Genomic DNA, 27,336 nt, shown 5'->3' with positions numbered 1-27,336 from the left:
CACAGGTTCTATAATAGCAACCTGCCTGTCACAACAACACAACAAGGGAGATGATTTATGCTAGTGTTAACAATCTTGATAATTTGCAAACAAAAAATGCTTCATACACAATAGGACAAGAACTAAGTTCAGAGGTTTGTTGTAATACTGTATGAACTAAAATAAATCATGTGGATACTCTGTTTTACAACAAACTTCTGAATTTAGTTCTTGTCCTATTGTACGAAGCATTTTTGTTTGCATATTATCAAGATTGTTAACACTAGCATAATTCATCTCCCTTGTTGTGTTGTTGTGACAGGCAGGTTGCTATTATAGAACCTGTGACCTCTTGTTCCATATTGGCTGTACTACACAGGTTGTAGGCCTGTTTGCTTTAGGGACACAAGTTTATTTTACATATTTTCCCTGGTCCCAGACCTTTTATAACAGGGGGCCTCCTATATATTTTTTCTCTGATGATTATCCAGGACATTAAATCTAAACCAATATCCTTCCCCAAGCTCCCACAAATAAAGAGTTGGTTAGTTTCAATGGAGCAAGAGTTACAGGTTTTACGCGGATTGAGTGGCACAGGGAGCACCAAATACTTTGCCTCTTGGCACTGTCTGGATTCTGATTGTATATTGTAGTGGGACATCTGCAGGTAATAGGTTTCGCCACATCGGAGACTCTACAGGGGAGTCTGGTCTTCTGATTCTCCAACAAAAAAGAGTGCAAGTGTGATCAGTGGATCTTTCTTTGGTGTATGTGTTCCAGTCAGCGTGCCAATATGAGAATCGTTCGTAGTCTCTATAGGGTTGTCACTGTATATCAAACCACTGTATGTCGCTATCCCTGTCTAATTTTCAAAGTCTCTCCATTCCAGTGTATTCGTAGTCTTCTCCTTTTAGTGCACTCAATGAATTTGCGTCACAATGCTCCCTCTCCCACAGTGTATTCATCTTCACAATCTAATAGTATTGTATGTGACCATCTATGCGCATTCAAATATAACATTTATTTAACTATTGTTTAATGTGAAGCAACTATAAATAGTTAAACCAATAAAATAGTTCCCTAATCTGCCGAAGCAGGGGGCAGGGAGAGAACTTCCTGTTCCCTCTCCCTAGCTAGAACAATTACTTGCAGAGCTCACAATTGGGAAAAATGCTTGCCAGGAGGAAATGTTGGGGGACTGCCAGATGCAGACTCTTGTTTTAGTTCAGGCCTTGCAGGACAGCATGGGTACCCGATTGTGAGGAAAACAAGTTACTTACCCGTCGTCGGAATGGGAGCCTCGGTAAATACAAAAATAACATAGCAGTAGGTACAAAAGAGAAAGAAAGGCATAGGCCTCATCCCATTTTGTAGCATATCCACCTCTTTTTGCAAAAGAGACCAAAATAATGTAACAACCAGTCAGATTAGCCTCACCCCATAGAACCTTCCTGGGAGAGCCTCAGATTTTCGTAGCCGTTGTGTAACAGTAACCAAATATGCTGGAAGCTGAGCTTTCCCAAGGAAGGAGGGTGGGCGCATGGGAATCTATGAAAGTTACCAATACTGGAGAACTAAAGTTACAGGTAAGTAACTTGTTTTCTTACTCCAGTATTGGAACTTTCATAGATTCCCATAGCTGGTATCAGAGTAGATAGCAGTTAGCAACAAAGCACATTTTGTGAAATAAAGACTGGAATAACATTGTCTCCATATTTTTACAAGAAATAAACAGACATTGAAACATTAGTCAGTAAACATTACCAGATACAAAATGTGCAATAATAGGAAAGAGGGATAGAAGGGAAAACTCACCACTTACTGTAAGAGGTTCCTCAGGACTGCTTGTCCCACTGCCGCCTCACTCCGTGTGGAAGAGCCCAAGCAGTAGTGCTTTGTGAAAGTATGGGCACTGCTCCATGTAGCTGCCCAACAAATGTCCTTGATAGGGGGGCGTGGCTTGGCCGGCTGCAAGATGGCCACACTCTAAGTGGGCTCTTTTAGCCGCCACCATCCTGCAGGCATCTATCTCACCCGCACTAAACCGTGTTTTCCTGACTCTGGGGAGCACTGTGCACCTACCTGCCCAACTCCGGCGAGCCTCCCCAGCAGAGATCCATACCTCGTGGCTGGCGCTGGGCTCCTGCGTCCGGAGGCCACTCCCGTTGTCTGCGGAGCTGTGCGTGCTTGCGGAGCCCTGCTGAGGCGGTGGATTCGCCTGAGTCCTGAAGCTGCAGAAGGCGGTGAGTCGCGCTACCGCTGGGGGGGGGGGGGGGGGGGGGGGGGGGGGGGGGGGGGAAGAAATCGCTGGCGGGGTTGGGGGCCGTCTGTTGTGCGGTCAGGTGGCGCCGCAGACTTGTTTCGACCTAACTCTAATCCCCTGTCTTGCGTGAGCGCTGCGGCGGCTGGGCCGGGCTGAGGGAGCGGGGACCCCTCTTGCTCTCCCCCTTTAGTACGCGCAGGATGCTGTTTCCCGCTCCACCCCTGCTGTGGTGCGCTGGGAGGGCCGCCCATCCTTGCGGCCCGGCCACCCTACAGTCTCCTGCTTCCGCTACGAGCCAAGGCCTACCAGGGACTTTCGGCCTTCAGCTTTGTGGACTGCTGCTGGGTACGCGGCATGGAGGAATCATATTGTTCCCCGACCTGCAATGCTCACGGGCCACTCCTGATGTCACTGCGGCTGCCCAGGAACGCGCCTGGCTGGTCTCGATGAGCATCAGCGTTTGCCTCTGGGACGTCCCACACCGATTTGTGCTCCTGTCCCTCCCTGCACATTACCTGCTGGCGGTGGCAGGGCAAAGGACTGTATTGCAGGCTCCCATACTCTATCTCTGATCGCCGGCTACATTCTGCGCTGTGCTGTCTGAGACGCGTCCCCAGGCCTGCTGGATCCGTCTTTCTTCTGGTTCCCGGATTGTGTTCCCCGCTGGACCCTGTGCTCTTGCCCGCTGAGTGCTTGTGAACCACCGCCTCCTCCCCCCATCTCCGGCTCCTCTCCCACCCTGTGTGGTTCGGTGCCCACCTGGAGTGCCTATCCCTATCGGGAAATCTGACCTAAGCAGCCCAAGATCGCCTTCGAACTTAGGAGATCCTCACGTCAGGACGACACGAGCTCAGACGGAGCCGACTCTGCTGAAACGATGGATCCCCCCCCGAGCCGAGTGGACGACCTAAAGGCGATTATGCTGGAGGTTAAGTCGACTGTCACCAGAATTGCGTCCCAGCTTGATGAACTATCGGCCCGCTTTGACTCAGTGAAGGCTCGTGTTGACTCCCACGATAACAGACTGCTCCACGTTGAATCCAGGGTGTCAGATGCCGAAGATGCGGCCACCCAAGACAGGCAAAAGTTGCTCCAGATGGACAAGATCCTGGCTGTAATTTGGGAGAAAAATGAGGATTTGTAGGCTCGCTCCCGCCGGAGAAACCTTCGCATCACGGGCCTTCCTGAGTCCACCAACATCTCCAAAACGCAAGACTTTGTAGCGCAACTAATCAAGGAACTCTTCGGGGATGTATTATCCCGATTCTTCGTCATGGAATGTGCCCACCGCTACCTTGGCCCGTGTCCGGGTCTGCCACCCCGCCCAATAGTGGCGAAGATCCTGAATTTCCAAGATCGCGATGCTATCCTCCGGGCGGCACGCGATAAGGGCACCATCACGCACCAGGGAAACACCCTCTCCTTCTACCCGGATTACACCCTGACCGTTCAAGCTGCCAGGAGAGAGTTTTTGCTGGCCAAGGGCATCCTCCAAAAGCACAATGTCTCATATTCCCTCGCCTACCCGGCGAAGTTGAGGGTCAGGCAAGGTTCCAAGACACTTATCTTTCCTGACCCGAGGGAGGCCCTGGCCTTCGCTAAGAGAGTGGGAAAAGAAGCTTATTCCTCCCCTCCTAAGTCCCCACTTGATAGTGCTGACCGCCTAAGTGACAATGATTGACTGTGCGGACAGTGACTTTTTGATTGACCTGATAATGTCTTTGATGCCGCTACCTAACCCAAGCTTGGCCACCCTGCTTCCTTGCAGGGGTGTCCGCCGAGTCCTGCCATGCCCCCACTGGGAGGATTCCCATTATTAACACTGTGTTGTCCCCTCCCAGTTGTGGGTCCCTGGGGTGGAGTGGGTGGTCTTCTCAGCCTGATTGGGGGGTTGGAGTGGGTGTGCGGTGGAAGGGTTTCTTTCTGTTTGGGTTGGGGGGGATGTCCTGGGGTTGTGGGTGGTCGGGATTGTGGGTTCCTTCTTGTTTGGTTCTTGACACTGCATTGTGTTCCCTGCACAGCACTGTTGCAAGCCTATTTCAGTCCGTATTCTGCATTGCATGGACTTCTACACAGCATATTGTTCTCCGACTCGCCTTGACTGCACTTACTAGTCCTGTCTTACTGTTCCATACGCTGCTCTACTGGTACCTTCCTCTCTCTATAGGTTGCGCCTTCCTGTGGTCTGGAATGTGGGGCGATCTCGCCGCCTGTCGGAGCGCTTCTCCCTTTAAGCCGCACCTGCCAATTAGACGCTTGCGCGCTTTTCCCACACTGCTTTGTTGGTGGAAACACACCGGGTCCTGTCTCTATTCACTTGCGCTGCTCCTTAGTCGAGCTTCATCTTGCAACCAGTTGACTCCCCTGCTCCATTTGTGCGTTGCGTTGTGTTGGTCTGAGCTGTCTGCGTCGTAATGTGCTGCACCATGCCCCGCCCCCTTGTGGCTGAAATTGTCTGATGGACTTGTAATGTCCATGGCCTGAATGATTACCACAAGGTCCGTCTGATACATTCACACCTACAGCGCCACAAGATGGATATATGTCTCTTACAGGAGACGCACCTGTTGCCTGGTACCGTCTCCAGACTCCAATCTCGCTACTGGGGGAAATCCCACTCTTCAACATACTCGTCATATGCAAGGGTATTGTCTCAATCTTGCTGCGCCGTGGCTTTCCTTGGCAGACCTCCTGGGTACTTCTCGATCCGGAGGGTAGGTACGTGATCCTCCACGGTTTATTACTGGCCCAGCCTGTCACAATTGCCGCAGTTTATGGCCCCAACTCTGATGACCCGGACATCTTCAATCATGTTTGGCATCTCATCTCCTCCTGTGGCTCAGTGGCAGCGGTTTGGGTTGGTGATTTTCATGTCACTATTTCAGCGACCTTGGACCGGTCTGGCTCTTACACATCCCATCCGTGTGCAGCTGCAGCTCTCACGTCTATCCTAACTGACGACGCACTTTATGACGCCCGGCGCCACCTCTGACCTGGTGCCCGGAGGGTACCTGCGTGACTGGTGCGAAGGGCTGCTGGTCGCAAATCGATCTCTGGCTGACCTCGCCAGATGTCTTGTCCTGGCTCGCTGACGCAGAGCATATGGGTCACACCTTCTCTGATCACGCGCCGGTTCAGATTCGTCTTAGGCCTCCTCATTCCCAGCGACGTGCTTTCACTTGGAGTCTTCCTCCCAATGCCCTCCGGGACTCTGTGTTCGGTGCAGACATTCATACTGCGATCACTAATTATTTTGATCTAAACGCTGGCTCCGTCGACTATGCCTGCACTCTATGGGAGGGTTTCAAGGCTGTCATCCGTGACAAATGTATCTCCAGACAGGCGGGCGTCCTTCGCTCTATTCGCTCCACCCTGGCTAATCTGGAGGGGGAAATCAAGGATCGGAGACGCTTGCACTCCTACGCCAAAAGCATACCGAATTCTCGGATGAAGCCGGATGTGAACGGTCCTTCCTTGGCAGAGAGGAACTGGCGCGCCGCTTTGGGAAAGGGGACTGCCCGGGCATACCCTTGCTAATCTCCTACATCCACCGCGTGCAGTCTCCTATATTACGGCTCTCAGAGATGGCGGTCTGGATAGGACCACCTCCCCGGAAGATATTAAATCCTGTTTTCTCGATTTCTATTCACAACTTTATTCTGCCGGCACTCCTTTGCCACGGGAGGAGTTTGATCAATATTTTGAGTCCATTGCTCTGGTCTGGCTCGAGGTTTACCATCATAAATTTTTTGATGTGCCACTTTCCAGGGAAGAAATATTGGCAGCCATCAATAGCCTACCTAGTGACAAGGCCCCAGGCCTGGATGGCCTGCCTGCCTCGTTCAACAAATCGTTCGCCGACATCCTGGAGCCGCTCTGGCGGCCATGTATAACGAGTCTTTTGACACCGGTCTCTTCCCGCCATCCCTGCATGAGGCTTTGATAACCCTGCTTCTTAAACCAGACAAGCCTGCCGACCATCGCGACTCCTACCACCCCTTTCCCTTATAAACATAGGTAACAAAATCTTTGTGAAAATTGATCGCCTCCCGTCTTCTTCTATTAATGCCTACCATCGCATTCCCTGCTCAATCTGGCTTCATACCTGGTAGGGCAACCTCACAATCTTCGTACCATCTTTTCTGTTTTACATCAAATGAATACTAACCTGCCGGCAGTAGCTGCCCTATTCGAAACCACTAAGGCGTTCGACACGTTGGAATGGCCCTTCCTATTTTATATCCTACCGCTTATGGGTTTCAGCAACATCTTTTTGCGCAAGATCAGACTCCTTTATACTAATCTGTCGGCACGTCTCCGCCTTAATGGTCAGGTCTCCGACCCCATCAGCATTGCCCGTGGCACCCGTCAGGGATGTCCATTATCGCCCATGCTTTTCGCCATCGTGATGGAGCCCCTGGCCGCCAGGCTGCGGTGGCACCATATGCACAGAGGCATTGGTTTCTCATCCAGCCCCCTCCCTGTCTCAATGTATGTGGACGATGTCACCCTGTATGTCCGCCATCCCCGGGAAAACCGTAGCCCCTTGGTCCAGGAAATCATACGCTTTGGTAGGCGCTCGGGCATCCAGGTGAATTGGAGTAAGTTCTATTTTCCCTGACAGACGCCACTGTCCCCTTCCCACCTGACTTTCCGTTCGAGTCGGCATCTGGCCCCACGCGCTACTTGGGCATCTGGTTGAGTAGGGATTTGAATGAATTGTGGAGGGCGAACTTCGGGTGGGCGGTAGATTAGCTTGAACCCAGGATCTCTTCTTGGAGATGACTACCGCTGTCTTTGGCAGGCCGGATCGCCATTGCCAAAAGGGTGGTCCTTCCTAAATTCCTTTATCTCTTCTTGAACATACCTATCCCCCTTACTTCTCATTTCTTTTGCAAAATGCGCTCTCTATTCATCTCGCTTGTTTGGGCAGGTAAACAACCCAGGGTAGCCTACGATATCCTCACTCTCCCTTTGTATGCCAGTGAGTTGGGCGCGCCTGACTTTCGAATCTACACCTTATGTGCCCAGGCCATCTTTCTGCATTTTTGGATTCACCCCACCTCGCAGTTGAGACCGATGTGGCTTCTTCCTGGCCCCTGTCCACTGCTCTGATCGCGCCCACGGCGAGTCCCGGACGGAGGTTGACACGGTAGAGACGCTGCGTTGGGCTTGGTCTTGCCTGCGCCGGCTCTCTGGACTCCCTCTTCTTTATGCCAACGTCATGCCAATTGTAAACCATCCAAACTTCCCCTCGCTTCAGTCGTCCAGCATGTCCAGACATTCGGCGCGACTGGGACTCAGGACCGTGGCGGATCTCTACCCAGAGATCTCCTTTTACTCTCTCCCTGACTCCCCGGGGTTGCAGAACACACTGCTATTCTATCAGTCGCGCGGCACTTGCCGGAAACTGCACCCCACTTTTACTCAACCCCCCCCCCGTCCACTCTTCCAGTTCTGGACTTCATATACACCTCCTCCTCTCCGCACAAGTTAGTCACCAAACAGTACGCTTTTTCCCTGCCGTCAGCCTCCATCTCCTCAGATCGGGCGCGAGAGGCATGGGGCGTAGACCTAGGTATTGATATTTCGGAGGCCGACTGGCTTTACTGCTGTAACCAAACCAAAAAGCTGTCACCAAATTACTGGCTTCGCCTGATCCCCTTCAAGTACTTGCACAGGCTGTACCGCACCCCAATGCAGCTCCACCGACTCAGGCTTACCCCTGGGGATAATTGTTTGCGCTGCGCTGCTCCTGCCTCGGACTTTGTCCATTTGGCGTGGCTTTGCCCTAAGGTTTCTGAGTTCTGGCTTGCGGTGTGCTCCACCATTTCTGACATCACCGGCGCTGCTGTGCACCCTGATCCTCCCCTGTGCCTTCTAGGCTTCGTTAAGTTTTGCCCCGATGCTTCTCGCCACCTAATCTCGATGCTACTGGTCCTCGCCAGACGTAGGGTGGCAATGAGTTGGGGTCGGCGGCCTGCTCCTAAGGTTGAGAGTTGGTTGGAGGATGCCTCCCGGTGCCAGACTCTCCTATCAGAGTTCTGGGACTTAATGCCTGCCAGATCCCACCCCGTTGACATCTGGGTCCCCTTGATCACCTATCTCCTCGCCCACTCCCAGCGGTGCTGCCTCTCCCGTGCTCCCCGCCGGCCCTGGATCCGCGGCGGCCGCCGGCGTTGGTTAGTGTCTGCCCCCCCTCTTTCCCATCAGCGCCCCTGCTGCTTCTGAATCCCCACTGATATTGCTCTTTTATGTGTGCTTCCCCCTCGGAGGATGAGACCCTGGTACTGTGGAACTGTGATTCAAACATTCCTGATTTACTACTTTGCTGTAAATGTAACCTGATTGCAACTAAATGACTGACTTGTAAAGTATCTTGCTGCTGTGTGCGATAGCACTGCATGGTGTATTGTGTCTGCCATGTCTTTATTCCTCAAAGGTTTTTGAAAAATATATATATTTTTTTTTTTTAAACCACAAATGTCCTTGATAGGAACTCCAGCGTAAAGAGCAGCAGACGATGAAACTGATCTTGTTGAGTGAGCCCGGACATGTCCTTCTAGCGGCTTCCCCGCCGCTTGGTGACAGTAATGAATTCCGCTGGCAATCCAACGTGAAATCCCTTGCTTTGAAAGTGGAAATCCTTTTCGAGGAGCACTAAAAGCGACAAAGAGTTGGGTAGATTTCCTGAAATCCTTGGTACGTTGAAGATAGAATTTGAGACACCTTTGGACTTCCAAGGAATGAAGAGACCTTTCTGCTGGAGTCGTAGGTCGTGGGAAAAAAGATTTCAGAATGACCAGCTCATTCAAATGGAAATCCGAAGGAACCTTTAGAATACATTTCGGATTTGTTCTTAGAATCAGAGTGTCTCTTTGAACTGTAAAAAGGGTTCCTTAATCATGAGAGCTTGAAGTTCTCCAACTCTCCTGGCTGACGTTAACAGGAGAAGGAGAGCCACCTTCCATGACAGGTACTTAAGATCCGCTCTATGAATAGGCTCAAACGGAGGTCTCACGAGTTGAGCAAGAACCAAATTGAGATGCCACATGGGAGGCGGAGGTCGAACTGGAGGGAAAACCTTAAAGAGTCCTTTCAGAAATTGTTTGGCAATTCTTGCAGACCAGAGGGAAGGGCCAGAGGCTGTCCGTCTGAATCTTGATATAGCCGCCACGTGTACCTTGATAGAAGAATGGCTAAGACCTGACTTGGCCAGAAACAGAATGTAAGGTAATATTTGATGAGGAGCCGAAGAGAAAGGATTAATATTTTCCCAGTGGCACCACAAACAGAAACGTTTCCATTTTGAACTTGGTGCACGGGCTAAAACCTCTTTACATTCCTGAGGGATATTTAAATTCTGAAACTCTCGGTGTTCAAGAGCCACGCTGTCAACTGCAGTGAGCTCGGATCCGGATGTACCACTTGGCCCTGGGACATCGTCAATAGAGAAGGAATGAGTCGCAGGTGAACCGGCTGATCTTGAGAGAGTAGGAGAAGCTCCGTGAACCAGAACTGGCGGAGTAAAGCCGGTGCTATTAGAATCATCGTGCAGGGTTCCGTCTTGAGTTTCCTGAGTAATCTAGGAATCAGGTGAATTGGAGGAAAGGCGTAAACAAATGCGCCTGACCAGGCCATCGAAAGAGCATTCCCCAACGACCCTCGATGGTGATCCCTGCTTGCGGCATTTCCTGTTTTCTGGGGTAGCAAACATGTCTATGGACGGAGTGCCCCAACGATTGAAAATACTGTGGAGTGCCCTGGTCCAGTTCCCACTCGTGACAGACTTCAGACGACTCAACCTATCTGCTGTCGTTTTGAGGGTACCTGGAAGGTGTTCCGCCGAAAGAGTGACGTGGTGAAGAATTGCCCATTCCCAAATCTCTCGGGACTCCTTGGAAAGAAGTTGAGACCTCGTTCCACCTGGTTTGTCACATAGTGCACGGCCATTGTGTTGTCTGTACAGACCAAAACGGTGGAATTCTGAATCCTCGGAAAGAAAGCCTGTAAAGCCAGACGAATCGCCTTGAGCTCCAGAAGATTGATGTGGAGAGTGCGTTGATCGGGTTTCCAGTGATCGCTTACTTGGAGGTCTTCCAAGACCGATCCCCAGCCTTCTAGAGAGGGGTACGTGGTCAGTATTAAAGGAGCTGGAGCAACTGTGAAAGTGAGCTTTTAAGATATTGTCTTTGATCGCCCACCAGCTGACCGCCTCTCTCATCAGAGTAGTAATGATTATCTTGTCGTCGAACGAGCCTACCGCTTGGGGCCATTGCATGTCCAGCTGGGCTCCTGTGAAGCGTAGTAATCTCCTGTGGGCTGGGTGGATAGGAACATGGAAGTATATGTCCTCGAGATCCAGAGTTACCATGTAATCGCCTGTATTCAGAAGACGCAAGATGTCCTGAAGGGATACCATCCAAAACTAGATTTTTAGGAGATAGGTGTTGAGCTCCCTCAGGTCTAAGATTAGGCGCCATTTTTCTTCTGTCTTGTGAACGAAGTAAAACCTGGAATAGAACCCTTTGCCTCGCTGGGATAGATATATACAGAAAACAATATCCCAACTGGTATTATTTTAGGACAAGTAGACAGGATATCTATACAGTATTATCCATCAAAGAACAAGGAAAGTCAGTGATTTTCATATGTGCCTGAGGCATCATTTTATCAGCATTTAAACCGCAATTTTTGGGGGGAAATTGTGGTTACAGTTGATATCAGCACTGTAATTAATAAATAACAAGTGACAGCCCAAAAGTGTACAAGGTGCACAAGTGCAAAAAGTGAGTGACACTACGGCGACACAAGTGACAGTGAGAACAGCGTGAACGGCGCAAGGTATAGTGAAAAATATGTACAGTGATTAAAAACAAAGTGGTTTATCAAACAATTCAATTTTGTTTTAGTTTACACAATTTTTTCAAAAACCACTAGGTACGGGGCGCCTAACGTCTTGCTGGAGAGTCGACGGCGTTTCGATCCATGTAAGTAAGGATCATCATCAGGACAGAGGGGCTGTAAACAGTGCGTTGGAAAAACAGATTGGACGCAAAGCTGGGGTTCAGGCGGTATGTAAATGATCGTGCCCGGAATGTAGTTCAAGTGCTTAGGAACACAGAATGACGTCAAGGTTATCCGGAGCCATAATGGTCCGATTGATGTAGGGATTTGATCACAAGGAAGGAGAGGTCGTGTGAATCTGTACACGAGCAATGGAGCGTGGTCCCAGGGTTTCTGTAAGCGTCTGTACTGCTCGGAGCCTCGGTGGTGTAGAGTGGAGGTCTCAGGGTGGGAGATCGATCGAGGTAAATGAATCTGTCCTCAATAGAATGGCAAGTGAAACGCTGCCTGTGAAGCGAGTGAAACGCGGTCCAGGCGTTGGGATGGCGTTGAAGGGTTTTTCACTCCTGTCCTTTGTACAAAATCGTTGAGATAGAGGCGCTGGTTTTATCGCTCCTGTGATGAGCAGTTGATAAACCTCGAGACGCAGAAGGAATAGATGTTTTGATTCGGTGGCGCGAGGGGCTCGGGAAGGTGGGAGGTGTTGAAACTCTAGTTTGTGGCCAAACCAGATGATGTTTAGGACAAATTTAAATGGGGAACTAGTGAGCTAATAGTAATACTGAGACCCAGCTTACTTCTATTCCTGGTGCAAACGCAGTAATATACCTCAATGGGGTTCGTGCATAAAACAGTTTGTGAGGTATTTGAGGCAAGAATAGCTTGTGTTTAAACTACGATAGCGGGCTCGTTAAATGAAACGTAGTTTGCTCGAAAGAGGTGTTTCTAAACACGCTCACAAATTTAAATGGGGAACTAGTGAGCTAATTGTAATACTGAGATCCTGCTTACTTTTATCCCTGTTGCAACTACAGTATTATACTTCAATTGGGTTCGTGTATAAAACAGTATGGCTCCTCAACACGGGGGTAATGAACCAGCGTGTGCTTTATTTAAAAACGCACAATTCAGTGCAGATAAAGAATGTATCTGAATATAACAATTTGTAAAAATAAAAATGGGAGGAAATAGATGTGTCCCCACTCTAATTAAGAAATAAAAGTACCCGTGCCACATGTAATTTTAAGGCAAAAAATTGAAAGGTCAGATGTATATATGTATGCAACATATACACAGTACCTTCATTGAAACTTTTTTCTGTTGATTCAGATGTTATAAAGTACCTCAAATTAAAAAGAAGGGGCAAGATCATCATACAAATCCCTTAGGAATAAAGGATTGGGATTGTCCAAACGGAACAAAGAAACACAAATCCCTGTGGAGTCCATCTATTGACTTGCAGGGCCTTGTAGAATATACAAAGTAAGCAACAAAAGTTTCTTGTTCTGTTGTCTAGATTCTTGCTCCAACTATGGTCTGTGAAGATTCTAAATACAATGTCATTCTATATACAGATCCATTGACGATAAAGCAAAATTGCAGGCGATTATCTATTGTCACCTGAACTCCGGAATCAATACTGGTACCGCAAAATAAAAGTTGCTATAAATGTAAGATAATTTTGTTCTTGACATCGTATGAGTTTTGAAGTAAAACTTATATCCCCACACCATGTATACTAATAATTGTTATGCACTTTTTTTTAGAAAGAAGATGTTTTTAATATAGTCCTGAGGAAGGTGTCCTAAACATCGAAGCACCGAAACGCGTCGACAAAATTGTTTTTTAACAGATGATTGTATATTTATGTGCTAAGAATCATTTTTTGTGACTTATGAATATATGTGTATGAATTTTTTATGTGTAAGAAAATGTTTACATTGAGTCCACTGATGAAACTTTTTTAAATAAAATTGTTTGAATACATTTTATGTTATTATTTGATTTATGTGCAATATATGATTAGTTGGGGATACAATTGATTCAAGAAGGTGTCATTGTTTACAAATTATACTGATGTTTTAAGTTGTAATACACAGAAAGGAAGTTCCTTTTCTTGTTACGATATTTCCCGGTCCTTTCTGGGTTAAGTAGGGAAAACTCTCTCTTTTTTCTGTAGATTAAGTCAGTCACTGAGAGTCACAGAGTGGGAGTCCGCCACTAGGCTGGGTGGGGGCGGCGTGTGGGCCCTTCCTTAATTAAGTTTATACATTATTTTCCTGGTAGCTTAGGGTAGGGCCTAGGGAGATTCATTGTGGTGAATAATCAGAGTGCGCACTGTGCAGCGCACCTATTTATGCAGTTACCTACACAGGCCTCAGCCTGGTAGCACAGCGCTCGTTGAACCCAATCATTGCTGTGGGGAAAAATAATAAAAAATAAAAAGAATTATAATTTTTCCCCACAGCAATGATTGGGTTCAACAACGAGCGCTCTACTGCCAGGCTGAGGCACGGGCCTTTATTGTAAGCACCGCCGACTGCATTAGAACTGACAGCTACATTCTGGAGGTTGCAGTGGTGACGTTCAGCCAGGGCGATTCATTGCGGTGAATAATCCGAGTGCGCACTGCGCACCTATGCCGATCACGCGCCGCCAGAACGGACCTCGACACCTCCTGCTACTGGCTGCCAGTGCCAGGCCTGGCTGTAAGTTACCTACACAGGCCTCAGCCTGGCAGCAGAGTGCTCGTTGAACCCAATCATTGCTGTGGGGAAAAATGATCAAAAATATGGGCCTTAATTTGAAGCACCGCCGACTGCATTAGAACAGCTACATTCTGGGTTGCAGTGTTGGTTCTAAGAAGAACTCTTTTAAGATGGTTTGTTAAAGGAAGACCTAATACTGTAGTAGGCCTTATTCAGCTAGTGTGGTCGTGCACTAGTCCTGCATTTCTCGCTTTACGTGGCGCAAGAGTGATTAGCGAAGAACAGTAATAGCAGGAGTAAAGTCAACATAATGCAAAAGCAGTTTAAAAATGTAATTACTAACTTCCACCTCTGGGTTAAAAATATTGTCACTTTCAACCATTTCTTGCCTGACTTGCACATTGATATGTTGGAACCATGTGCGTGAGTTATAATTAAAATTGGCTTAAGTTCAAAGGCTTTTTTTTCCTGCATTTCTGTATGACTGCGCACAACATTTATTATTTCCCAAAAATACGAGTGTTGCCAGTTGGCCTCTGCAGATGACAAACCACATGCACCATGTCACTCACATGCTTCAAAGCATCATAAATAAATGCCTTTAACTTTACATGTGTGTGAATGTCAAGCCAGAAGGAGGCAGGCACTTGCTGCAGTGCTGTGAACACTGTTTTTTTGTCTCCCCTTTGATACCTTTATTCTTGAAACAACCCCATGCTCATTTAAGTACTTTAATTATTTCCATCCAAGGAATGCAGAGTAGCCGGGAGGTTCTGTGCCCCAGTGCGTGTGGCTTTCGATGGTGCAGCGCGTGCACTTGTCAAGAAGCCCGAGGGTCCCATTGAACACAGTTTATTTCAGTATTTTACTACCCAGCCAGTGTTAAGCGGGTCCGTTTCCCTTGATGACCCTTTTATGCCAATGTCGCTGGCCTTAAATTAGTGACCATTTTATATGCAGCCCCTTTCAAAAGTATGCATGCTCAATTATTATAACTACTACAAGTATTGAGTTGGTAGTTTGAGGCAGAAAGTGTTGGTTGTTAATATAAATACATGCTTATGCATACATTTCTCTTTACAAATGAATTAATGAATTTTAAAAAGAGGGGGAGCCATGCTTCTCACAGTGTGGGCTCACCTACTGACAACTTTTAAACAGTCGCAAATTTGTAACGATGTTACATTAATTTATTTTTACGGATCGCAAAAATGCTTTTCATTTTCAGATACTTGTAAAGCATCTGAAAAAGCATGATATAGAGGATATAGAGGAGAGGCTTCTATGCTCACAAGAGGACTCTATTATAGAGCCCTCTTGTGAGCATAGAAGCCTCGTAGAGCCAGATTATAAATCATCGAGCAGAGCACAATTACCACAAGGTTGAATGCGATAATTGAGTTCAGCCAGACTACAGATTTGTCCTCAAGTGGTGAAAGAAGCATGCTATTTTGCACAGTATTCGTCATGCAGAATTAAGTCATTGGAAATGTGTGTGAAATTCCATGGAAAAATTACACACATAAAATGTGTTTCTCACTATTAGAAGTTATTGAAAATGAAAATACATAATTTTAGGGCAAAATACCACCGAAATGCTCTTCATGCTCAGAGCAGTTTGTACGGTAGTTCAGGCTTTAGGATAATTTTAATACACAAAACAAAGCACACATGATTCAAATATTATTTTGTTGCAGATTTATATAGCGCGAAATCGACCCGAAGGTATTGGAACGCTTTACATGAGCCCCAGTTAAGTTTCACAAGGGCACATACATTTTTGCTAGGTTCGGGGAGATCAAGTGATTTGCCCAGAATCACAGGAAGCTGAGCCGAGTCTTTTATGTGTACGAGGTGTTCTTCTTTGCCTATGTGCCAATAAACCGAATTGTCAAACAAGAGTATTACTTTAATTTTGCAATTCATCTTTAATTCTGCTTTGCTGCAACATATTTGTGTATATTTCTTTCCCTTCCAGATCCTGATGAGAACAGGGATCTGATAGAGAAATGTGCCTTTTTTGCAATATTAAACATCTTTTCTTGCCCTGGGACAGCACACCTCGCTATGAATCTGTACTTGCTCAGGTTTAAGCAATGTAATTGGAATTAACCAAAGGAGCAACACCACACATATATTTTACAGAGGAAAGGACATGGTTTCCTGGGTCCTGGAACTCGGGTCTGAAACGGTGGAAACTCGAAACTTAAAATACTTTTTACTCTGCTCAGTTGTTTCCAAATTATTGTGCATAACGTTTCACTGGTAGACTTTACAAACCCCAACCAATCCAATTGTTGTAAATGCTTCGGTTCTGCTGGCAAACTGCTTGATGTCTGATCGGTTTCAGCAAACCTTTTGTGAATTATATGTCCTCTTACTTGTCTTTTTTATCGGAAGACTACATATGTTTGCTAGCATTCAGCTAAGTTGGCAGTTAGATCGGCCAATGTTTCCTCACCAAGGGTCTGATGTACTGAATAACTGGTCAAAAACAACTAGTCTCAATCCAGGGGGTCAACTCTTTTTTCTTTTTCAGATAATATTTAGCGCAGGGGTGCACTCGGTGGGAACGTGTCTCCTTCACACGTCTTGCGCTAAAATGCAGTTCTGCTAAAATGTAATTAGTTTTTTTAAACGGTACATACATGATGATTAGCCTGGCCCTGTTGATCTCTTGACACTTAGTCGTGCGTTCTGACAAGGCCTACTACAACATTGGACATGGCTGTTCCTGTAATTAAGGTGCTAATTGAATTAAATGGCTGCAGTAATGAGCAGATGAGCAGCATAAAAAGTTAGAAGCCAGATAGGCCAATAAACAGAAGAGCTCAGCACAATTATAACGTTTAAAATACATGCAGCTCTGTTCCGTGTGCCCGATCAACTACTCACAAAACATGTCTTACAAGTACCAACCTGCTGTGTGAGCGCAGGGAAGTACTCAGCTCGAAGCACTTCTTCAACTTAAGTTATTTGCTGGAAACAACCTGGGGTAACTCGAGGCATTAAGTAATGTCCACTCAGCTTGTCATCCTTGCACACTCAAGCGTTCCATTAAGTTATGATGGCCCTTATTCTGCACTTTTTCTCAAAGCGCTTTAGCAAGCGGCCTGAAGAGAGACAATAAAAATGTCACAATAACGCTGATGGTTAATGTTTTACATAGAGAGAGAGAGATCAGAGTTTTGTCTAGTGGAAGTTTTGACTCATGGAAAGGTAGCGCAGAACATTAATGTGCCTGCTGCAAAGAACATGTACCTGATGCAGATCACAAAATGCATATGATGTAAATAGGTCAGTGAGTCACTGCTTTTGTCAGAGAGATCCTTTTGTTACTTGCAGTTTGTAAGTAAAAATCCTAACATACAACCGTGAGCTATTAACTGTCATTTAAGAGCTGTATGCAAACTGCAAGGCAAACATTGTAGCGTTATGTTTCCTGCCCCCAGTCTTTGTTTGATTACCCTAATGTTTCAAAAATAAATTGTATATTTTTATTTTCAGCACCTGGTAAAACCTGACAGCCTGAACAACTACCTAATTTTTAGGCAATTTATGGACAGAGAATAAGATGCCCAAATCTCCTTTGCTGCTCTTTCATTCCGGCTACGACCCAGCAAACAACCGTGATAAAGGTAAGGAAACTGATGATATTTACTTTTAGATTGGAGTTAGGGCTATGTTTGTGGTCACTCTACATGGTGGTTGGGGTGGGTGCACATTCTGAACATTGTACCTTCAATGAATGGAATTTAGTAATACTGAGCCTTAGCCCTGTGCTTTGGGCAATAACGGTTGTTAAAGGCACTATCTATTCCTTGCCTTGTTCAAGGCCCTCAAACAGTGTCTGCTTCAGGGCCTTCAGCAACCACTATGGCACACAGAGGAAGCAGGCAGCAAGGCTGTATTTTTAGTAGTCCTGTTGCCCAAAGGGGAGCTGTTGGAGATATATTGCGGTAATGCACAAGATATATGTATTTGTTCTGAAATTTGAGATTATTGCACCAAATCTTATACGTTGTACTTGGACTATTGACAGGCTTCTTTCATATTGGTAAGGACAGCATCGGCACAATGAATAGGGTAGAACAATTAATTACACGGTCATTCCATGCATGGCCACTAGAAGAGAAACTACAGATAAAGAGATTAGGACCTGATCGGCCTGACCTACAACTGCAACAAGTTACCCAGGACAGAGGTAAATCTTACAAAAGTAACTTCTCAAACACCTGGTACACAAAAGCTGACTGGCTTACAGGGTGCCCTTCAAGAAACAAACTGTTCTGCTTCCCCTGCTTGCTGTTTAATGGTGACTTTCCTTGGACAAGAGAAGGAGTATAAGACATGAAGCATCTGTCTGAAAAATAATGAAGCATGCATACACACGAAAACATATGGAAAACGTGACGAGACTGGGAATGTTGGGAGACGCACTGATTGAGCAGCACATAAATGATGCGTATCGCCAAACAATACAGAAGCACAATGAAACAGTTGATAGGAATAGACACATACTATCCAAAATAATTGATTGCATTTGTTTCTGTGGTGCTTTCGAACTGGCATTGCAAGGCCATGATGAATCAGAAGGTTCCACAAATCCTGGAATATTCTTAGGCCTTGTGGATTTAGTAGCAAGCATAGACAAGGAAATGGAAGCACATTTAGCAAGTGCTACAGTCTTTAAGGGCACCTCTAAAACGATACAAAATGAACTCCTTGAGTGAATGCTAGAAATTATGAGAAGCCATATTGTCCAAGAGTTGCAAAACACAGACTTTGTGGCTATTCAGGCTGATGACACCACTGATTTGGCCACACAAACACAGTCCAGTCCGTATTAGTCTTTCGGTACCTGGACAATGGCATAATGTTGTGGAGAGATTCTATGGTTTCACTCATTTAAGAGACTCAACTGCAGAAACAATAACTGCAGCTATACTACGTCAACTGAACTTCATTTTTCCAGAGGTGCATTAAAAAAAAAGTTATTGCACAAAGCCATGATGGTGCGTCCGTAATGAGTGGAAGCCATAGTAGAGTACATAAAAGAATTAGAGATGTGTACCCGTATGCTCACTATGTGCACTGTCACGCCCACCAACTTAATCTTATTATGCAACAGGCAGAATCAAAGATCTCCGAGACACGAATTTTCTTTCAGGATGTAGGAGGTATGGCAGCAATCTTCTCACGTTCCCCAAAAAGAATGGAAGCACTTCAGGAGATTGTGGACAGAAGGGTTCCAAGGGGAGCCTCAACTCGTTGAAACTATAACATTTGTACAGTCCAACTAATATTTAAATATAGGGAGGACCTTGTGAAATGTTTTGAAGCCATAGAAGCCAATGAAACCTTTGATTTCAAAACTAACAGTGAAGCCCGTGGCTTTGCTAGAACACTAAAGGATAGAGAGTTTCAGTTCTTTCAGTTTTTATTTGAAAAGATAATGTCAGCTGTCGAGAGTTTATACAATCAGTTACAATGACGAGACATAGATACTGTCTCTGTGAAAAGATATACTGCTGACTTTGTCGGAAGCATAAACAAAGTGAGAGATGAGTTGACAATTTAGACAGCCAACTGCCAGTGGCTTCAACTTTTTCAAACCACAGGAAAAACATCACCACTCTGGTCCGAAGTGCAAAAGAGATATGTGACATTGTAATTGTGCATGCACAAGAGCGTTTTGCTTTCACAAAACATTTGGGGAGTGCTGCATTATTGGAAAGTAAATACTTTGCAAAATATGATGAATCCTTCCCTGAGCATGCTCTGCATGAGGCTGTGGAAGCTTATCCAATGCTCAACCAAGAGGACCTGAAAACTGAGTTGACAGTAATGTACTCAATGTCTGTGTACTGGAATGCCAAAGATGCCAGGTCTTGGCTGGCTTTAATTCATAAACTTAATATGGAAGAGATATTTACAGAGACAGTGGCTTTACTAAAAATGGTCATTACCATTCCTATGACAACCTCAGAGGCAGAACGATCTTTCTCCGCCTTAAAGAGAATAAAGACATTCCTGAGGAACACCATGCTTCAGGAAAGACTCAATGCGTTGGCAATGTGATCTTTAGAGAGCAAGCTTGTTCAAAATATCGCTGACTAACATTCAAGTAATTGAAAAATGTACTGCGCTTAAAAACAGACGTGCTGAATTTCGATACAAAAAGTAAACATGTTGAATGGTGCTAGTATAGTTTGCGACCTGTTTAGTTCTTTGTTTAATAAAAAACATCTGTGAGATACTCAGAAATGCATTATATCTCAGTCTGTTATGAAGCTCTGTGGTTATACTGAATAAGCAGCTACCTATGTTATATGACATCTATTTAATAATGTAATAACTGCACTTTCACAATTGCTTTGTTAACCTTCCTGCTTTCTCAAATTTGCTTGAAAATGCACCATTTTTTCAAAATTTTCTCGGGGGGAGAACCCCCCGAACCTCCCTTAGGTTGTTCGGGGCCGCTCGCTACCGTGAAGTAAGACAAGCATTTTACGCCCCACCACTTGCAAATGTCCCCGTCCGCCACTGATAAACACCTGAGTAAATCCGCAATCAACATACAATAACTTTGCAGTAATGCTCGTCCGAGGAGGTGGGTGGGTCGCTTATGACTTTGAGGAGTATACCCCTGGATGAGAACTAGGATTACAGGTAAGTAACTAATCCTTCTTATCCAGGGAATACTCAATAGTCATAATCTATGAATAGATTAGCAAACCCATACCCAAAGTCTCACGGAGGAGCAATCAAGTACACAGCAAAAACATGAATTAATATCACATTTATAATGCAGCTATGCAAACAAATTCCTCAAAGAGGCCTGTCCCACGTGGGCATCGGCCTGTGCATCTGAATCTAGGCAGTAATGGCAGGTAAAGGTATGTACTGAACGCCATGTAGCGGTGTTACAAATCTCAGATATCAGAATGTTGTGAAGGAGAGCTGTTGTAGAAGCTTTCCCTCTAGTGGAATGTGCACGTGGTTTACCCTGTAAAGCTTTGTTAGCTAATTGGTAAGACAGAGCTATACAGGAGACAATCCATCTTGAGATAGATTTTTTTTTTTACATTTCTTTTTATGAGATAGACCTTTTTGAAGCTGACAGACCGGTATTAGTTGTACCATAATTAACAAAGAGCCGGTCAGACTTCCTAAGTGGAAGAGTTCTAGCCAGGTAAAATTTCAAAACCCTCCGGAGATCTAGGGAGTGTAACGACATCTCCAGGGGAGTGGTTGGTTGAGGGAAGAAAGCAGGCAGAGTGATGATCTGATTGATATGGAAATCCGAGACCACCTTGGGCAGGAAGCCTGGATGTATTCTCAGCACCACTCTATTGGCATGAAAAACTGTGTAAGGTTCCTTGCAACACAGGGCCTGGATCTCACTCACCATGCGGGCTGAGGTGATGGCTACCAAAAAAGCAGCTTTCCAGGTCAAGTGCTGCAAAGATGCCTTATGAATAGGCTCGAAAGGAGCACCCATCAACTTGGTAAGTACGATGTTAAGCTCCCAGGGAGGAGAGGGGGACCTTACTGGCGGAAACAATTTAAGCCCCTCTAAGAAATCTTTGACCACAGGCATGAGGAAGAATAAAGTCTGGGAAGGAGACTTCCTATAGGCTGTGATTGCGGCTAAGTGAACCCTGATGGAGGGGTATTTCAGGCCTGACCTTGCCAAGTGCAATAAGTATGGGAGAATCACCTGCTCCTGACCTTGAATCAGATCAAGAGAATTGTCCATACACCAAATGTAAAATCTCTTCACCAGAAAGTCTTATGCTTTCAAGTGGGAGCGCTATCAGGATCATCCTGGTGTTGGTTCTGTAGAATTTCTGTATCACCGCCGGGATCAGAGGTAGAGGAGGAAAATAGTACAGCAATGTCTGAGACCAGCTGATCAAAAGTGCATTCCCCCGTGATCCCTGCTGGGGGAATCTGGACGCGAAGACGGGCCTTTCGCGTTTTCCGCGTCTGCGAACAGATCTATGTCTGGCACACCCCATTGCCGAAACTCCTCCTGAGCGACGTCTTCGTTGAGCACCCAGTTGAGCGTTTCTACGATGTCTCTGCTTAGGCCGTCCGCCTGAACATTCAGGATGCCTGTAAGGTGAATTGCGACGATGGAAAGACCTCTCACCAGAAACCACCGCCAAATGGATTGAGCTTCCAGAGACAGACCTCATGACCTGGTGCCTCCTTGTTTGTTCAGATAGAACATGGTTGTTGTGTTGTCTGTCTGAACTTGAATGTGGCTGGAGTGCAGAGACGGGTACAGGGACTTAAGCACCAGATAGATAGCCCATAGCTTCAAGAAGTTGATAGAGTAGCTTCTTTCTGTCTCGGACTAGAGACTTTGTACCTAAAGCTAGTCCATATGAGCACCCCAGCCGTGCATTGAGGCATCCATGAACACTGTTTGCATTGGAGGCGACTGATGAAACGGAACTCCCTGCAGCAGGTGAGAACGTTTCATCCACCATCTGATGGAGTCTCTGGCAACTTGATGGAGAGAGACTCGATCTTCCCAGGGGCCTGACCTCTGAGACCATTGGTCCTCCAGTGCCTGCTGCAGAGGCCGCATATGAAGGCATGCATTGGGCACAATGTAGATGCACGAGGCCATCGATCCCAGTAGTGACGACACTTGTCTGGCTGTAGGACTTTGGGTGTCGAGCAGGGTGCAGCACTTCAGAAGCATTGATGACAATCTCTCCTCAAAAGGACACACGCTTGCCTCTGCGGAGTCCAGGGAGGCGCCCAGATAGTGTATTCGTTGGGTGGGGTTGAGGACCGACTATTTGTAGTTGACCACAAAGAATGCATCATGTTGAGACAGTAAGAAAGATGGCTCTGAAGCAGAACAGGTGTGGAGCTTTTCAGGAGCCAGTCGTCTAGATAGGGATAGACTAAGATCTCACGCCTGCGGAGGAAGGCAGCCACCACCGCCATGCACTTGGAGAATGTCCGTGGGGCGGATTAGAGGCCGAACGGAAGCACCCGATACTGATAGTGGCGACGGGCTATCTTAAACCTGAGAAATTTGCGATGCTTTACTGAGACAGGTATATGAAAATAAGCGTCCTGCAGGTGGATGGCACACATCCAGTCACCCTGGTGAAGGTGCGGAAAGATCTGATGCAGGGCTAGCATACAAAATGTCTCCTCTCTGATAAACCTGTTCAGCAGGCGCAGGTCGAGGATAGGTCTGTACTCTTTGGCTACTCCCCGCTTTTGGACAAGAAAGTAGCAGGAGTATACTCCCCGATTTCTTTGTATGGGAAGGACCTCCTCTATGGCCTTCTTTGCGAGAAGGGTAGAAACTTCGTCTTTCAAAAGCGGACTTTGGATTTTAGGAAGGTGCTTGAATTGCGGGGCAACTTGCGGACGAGGAGACTTGAACCTCAGCACGTAACCATGCTGCACAATATTCAGCACCCATTTGTCTCTGGTTATGGCTTTCCACTCTTCAAGGTGACAAGCTACACTCCCTTCCACCGGAGTGGCGAACGATTGTGGAGGAAGCAATGACTCAAGGCTTGGGAGGCTGCTTAGAGGTGGACTGTTGCTTGTTGTTGCCTCTTCCTCTACGAGGGCGCCTTTGTTGGAACTGGGATCTTTGTTGGTTCTGGGAGGACCATTGAAGGGGTTGAACCCTCTGTTGAAATGAACGTTTGTCGCCTTGACGGAAACATTTCTTGAACTCCTTCTGCAGACCAACAGCCTTGAGAGTGTCCATCTCAGCCTTCATTTTGTTCATCTCGTCATCAGAGTGAGCCCCAAACAGAGATGAGCCATTAAAAGGGAGGTTCAGAATTTTCTTCTGGGCATCAGGCTTGAGGCCTGTGAGGCGCAGCCAGGTCGAGCGTCGTGAACAGAGTCCATGGGAGTAGCCATGAGTGGCGAGGTCTGAAGCGTCCGCTTCCGCACTTATTACCCAATTGGCTACTAGCCCTCCTTCCTGTAGAATTTCCGTGAAATCCTGCCGGTCTTCTTTGGGAAGCTTCTCAGTGAAACGTATGAGAGAGTCCCAAAGAGATCAGTTGTATCTCCCGAGAAGCGCAGAGGCACTCACAACCTTCATTGATGACGGTTAAGTGTTGCACATCTTCCTCCCATATGAGTCCATCTGTTTGCTATCCTTCTCAGGAGGCACAGAGGATGATGTAGAAGCAGAGTGGGACTTTGTTAGACCTGGCACCTTGGCGCGAGTCTCCCTTCCACTTTTTGCTGATGTGCCTCCGATGTTTTGCTGGTTTTCCGATACTCAGGGCACTGCGCCACGGCTGATCCGTGCCGCAGTGCAAGTGCTCCCTACTGTAAATTGTACATACGATTGGTATCCATGATTGGTGCATTGGATTTACTGTTAGTCCCTAGTAACGTGCACGAGAGAGTGCCGGGGCTTGTAGATGCCAATACTGCTGGTGGGCCTGCAGCGCTGGTTGCGCCACCCACCGAAGCAGCCGTAAAGATGTGTCTGGGAACTGCGACCGCAGAACCCGCGTGCGGTCTCGTACTGTCACGCTAGCTGGGCAAGTGTCCCCACTTGCCAGCACCGACCCTTCCTTTGACTACATATTAGTCACCCCTATGGTAGGCCTGCGGGCAGGGTGCGTTGTAGGTGCAAGGTAGGACAAGCCTGATGAGCGTGGCGTGTCCTAGTAGTGACTTACAACGAAGACCGTATTTCACTATTGAAGGCTACCTGCTCCATTAGGCCAGACTGAGCTGCGAGGATTATTACACCCTATAATCCCCGCAGGCTCAAGGAGCATGGTAGCGAGTCATGTTTAGTATGCCTGAACTCAGGATGATAAGATATTTCTTGTAGTCAAGTTTATTTTAATATCCTGGGTTTGCAAATGCTACTTTTAGAAAGTTAGCCTTTGCTTGCTTAACCATTTCAGCCGCCTCTGCTGGTATGTGTATCTGACTGTCTGGGATGTGTGAGTGACAGGGCTGGAGGGATGACAGGTGGTGAATGCGCAGATTACACCTTAGTGGGAGGTAGGAGTGCCTCTTGACTCGAACTGTCACTGTGCTCGGCCACCACAATGCTGGCTCCACCCTCCTGGGGAGCGGCGGATGACTCTGCCGGCACCTGGCCCAGGAAGGGCGAAGCCCCCATCAACAAGGTACCCTGGCCACCCCTGTCCGGACAATGCTGGCTCCACCTCCTGTGGGGCGTCTGATGCGCCTGCCCCTCACACTGAAAGCAGAAGCCGGAGTACACCCGCCGGGGTACTCCAGAACTGAGAGTGGCTATGCAAAGGCCCCCCTGGCCTGCGAGAACAAAAGAATTGGCCTATAAAAGAAGGAGCCCTGCTCCTTGAAAATTAGATCCGGTTTGGGCCACAGACGGACTCTGCCCTACGAGAAGGACCGTGAGAGACAAGGAAGGGTGCTGACTCTTGCCTGTGTCTGGTGCCTTGCTGCTGAAGGAGAGGAAGACAAAAAGACTACGAAAAGACTTTTGCTCTACTTGTGCCAAACTCTGCTAAAGAGATCTCCAAGGGCTTGCAACTGAACTTGCCCCCTGACCAGCGTCCCGGGACCAGTGGACGCTACCCCCTTGGAAGAAAGCGACTGCGGGTGCTGACCATCGCCGCAGTATCGACAGAGGAATCTCCTCTAAGGCATCCACGTCATCCCGACCACCGTGACCGGGGCCCAAAGCAACAACGAGAGCAAAGTAAGGACCAGCCGCCGCTGGCCCGAACACCGTGACCGCAACTGCACCGGGAGCCCGAGAGCAAAGGGAAGGAGGACCCGTCCGGTCCGAGCTCACGAGGTGACTACATAGCGAGTAGTCACTCACCTGCAAAGACGGACAGTTGCCCTACGAGCATCCGCAAAGTCGGTAGCCTGCCCGACAGCCCAGCTGTGAGCCCACAGCTGCACCGACATTTGGCTGGGTACGTCCTGCACTTGGGGACCGTACTGCCACTTGTCACCGCCGCACAGCCGCCACCTCCAGGGTCGGAGCGGACGACGAGGAGAGGACCCTGCCGCCACAGAACACCGCTGCCCCGGATGACCAGTGACCTGCTCGGCTGAAGAGCCGCAACGATCAGCGACCCCGGGAAGGCAACGCGACGTGGGACAGATCCCCTGGAAGCCGCCGGCTCCACAAGAACTTTGAGTAACACCGGCCTACGGGCCTCAAGAGAACTGCATAAGAACTGTGGTAACCCGACTTGAGTAATCTGCAACCGTTTTCATAAAGTATTGACTGTATTCGCAAGCCTGCTTAAAATCTATATAAAGATATATATTTTTACAGAATACAGTCTGGTCTCGTTGTGTGGTGGGTTGGTTGTAAAGGTGTACTATTGCAAGTGTTTAACCCTATGTGCCCCAAAGATTAGCCTACGACTGCTTAAGCCACACTACCTAGAGGGTAAGCAGAGGTTGTCTGGAAGGTAACCCTCAGCCCTGACGAGGAAGAGAGAGTCCCTGCTTGTCGCTAGTGTTGCACTGCGCCAACTAGAGCCTCCCCCTTCCTACATTGGCAGCAGCGAGAGGATTTCGAATTTACACTTGCGATAGCTATACCTGAGCTTCTGACCACTACACAAGGATTACGGTCCAGTTACTTAGCCACAGACTTTGCTTTTTGAATTTTGCCGAAAGAAGATTCCGAGTGCGGAAGCCATGCCGGGCACAAAGAGCCTGGATGGAGCAGAGTCCACGACCTCCGAGGTGTTGGAGGTAGAGTGGGACCCCACCAAAGTGGATAAATATTCCAGGGACAAACTGAAATTCTTTTGCAAGAAACTCAAGGTCCCGCACGCTGGCTGCAAAAACAAGACGCAGCTCTCCAAGGCCCTGAAAGCCTGGATAGAGTCCCGAAAGACCCCGGAAGAGCAAGACGTCCTCGCCGAGCAGAATGCAACGGAGGAGCAGAATGCGCTTGGGGATCTGATCGATCTCGAGAGGCAAGACAGCGAGCACAGCTTTGGTGAAGGCCTGTCGCCAGAGGAGCTGGCGGACAGGAAGGAAACCCGGAATCACGAAAGAAAGTTGGCAGAATTGAAAATCCAGCTGGAGCTTGAAACGAAAAGAATGGCGCTGGAAGAGCGAAAGCACCAGATGGATTATGAGGTGAAAATGAGGGAGATAAGTCTCAAGGAAAGAGACTTGGATCGTCCTCCCTCTGGTGGCAGCACATCGCCAGTGCAGGTAGAGTCAAGAGTGCACATCCCGAAGGACGTAGTTAACCACTTGGCTGCTAAGGCAATATTTTACTTTTCATTGAATTTCCATTGAAATCAATGAAAAGTCCATGACGAGTTACCCTTGTCATTAGCGGCGAAGAGGTTAAGGAGTTCTTTAAGGGGGATGACATAGGACAGTGGTTTAGGGCATACGAGGTAGCCATGTCCTCCCACCGGGTCCCTGACAAGGATTGGGGAGCGGGGTTGTGGGGAAGGTTCCTTAGCGAAGGGAGAGATACCTTGCTAGATTTGCCCGTTGAGAATCAGAGATCCTATGCCCACATGAAAGAAGCTTTATTAA

The 27,336-nt window shown here is 47.4% G+C and overlaps 1 protein-coding gene across 2 annotated transcripts in view; it reads right to left on the bottom strand.

Moving 5' to 3' along the window:
• Positions 1-27,336, bottom strand: part of MRNIP (MRN complex interacting protein) — a 229,717-nt gene that overhangs the window by 76,833 nt on the left and 125,548 nt on the right. The gene's annotated exons all lie outside the window — the stretch shown is intronic.

The sequence above is a fragment of the Lissotriton vulgaris genome, chromosome 7 (assembly GCF_964263255.1).
Source record: "Lissotriton vulgaris chromosome 7, aLisVul1.2, whole genome shotgun sequence".
NCBI classification, from domain to species: Eukaryota; Metazoa; Chordata; class Amphibia; order Caudata; family Salamandridae; genus Lissotriton; species Lissotriton vulgaris.
This window is presented reverse-complemented; position numbering and strand designations above follow the sequence as displayed.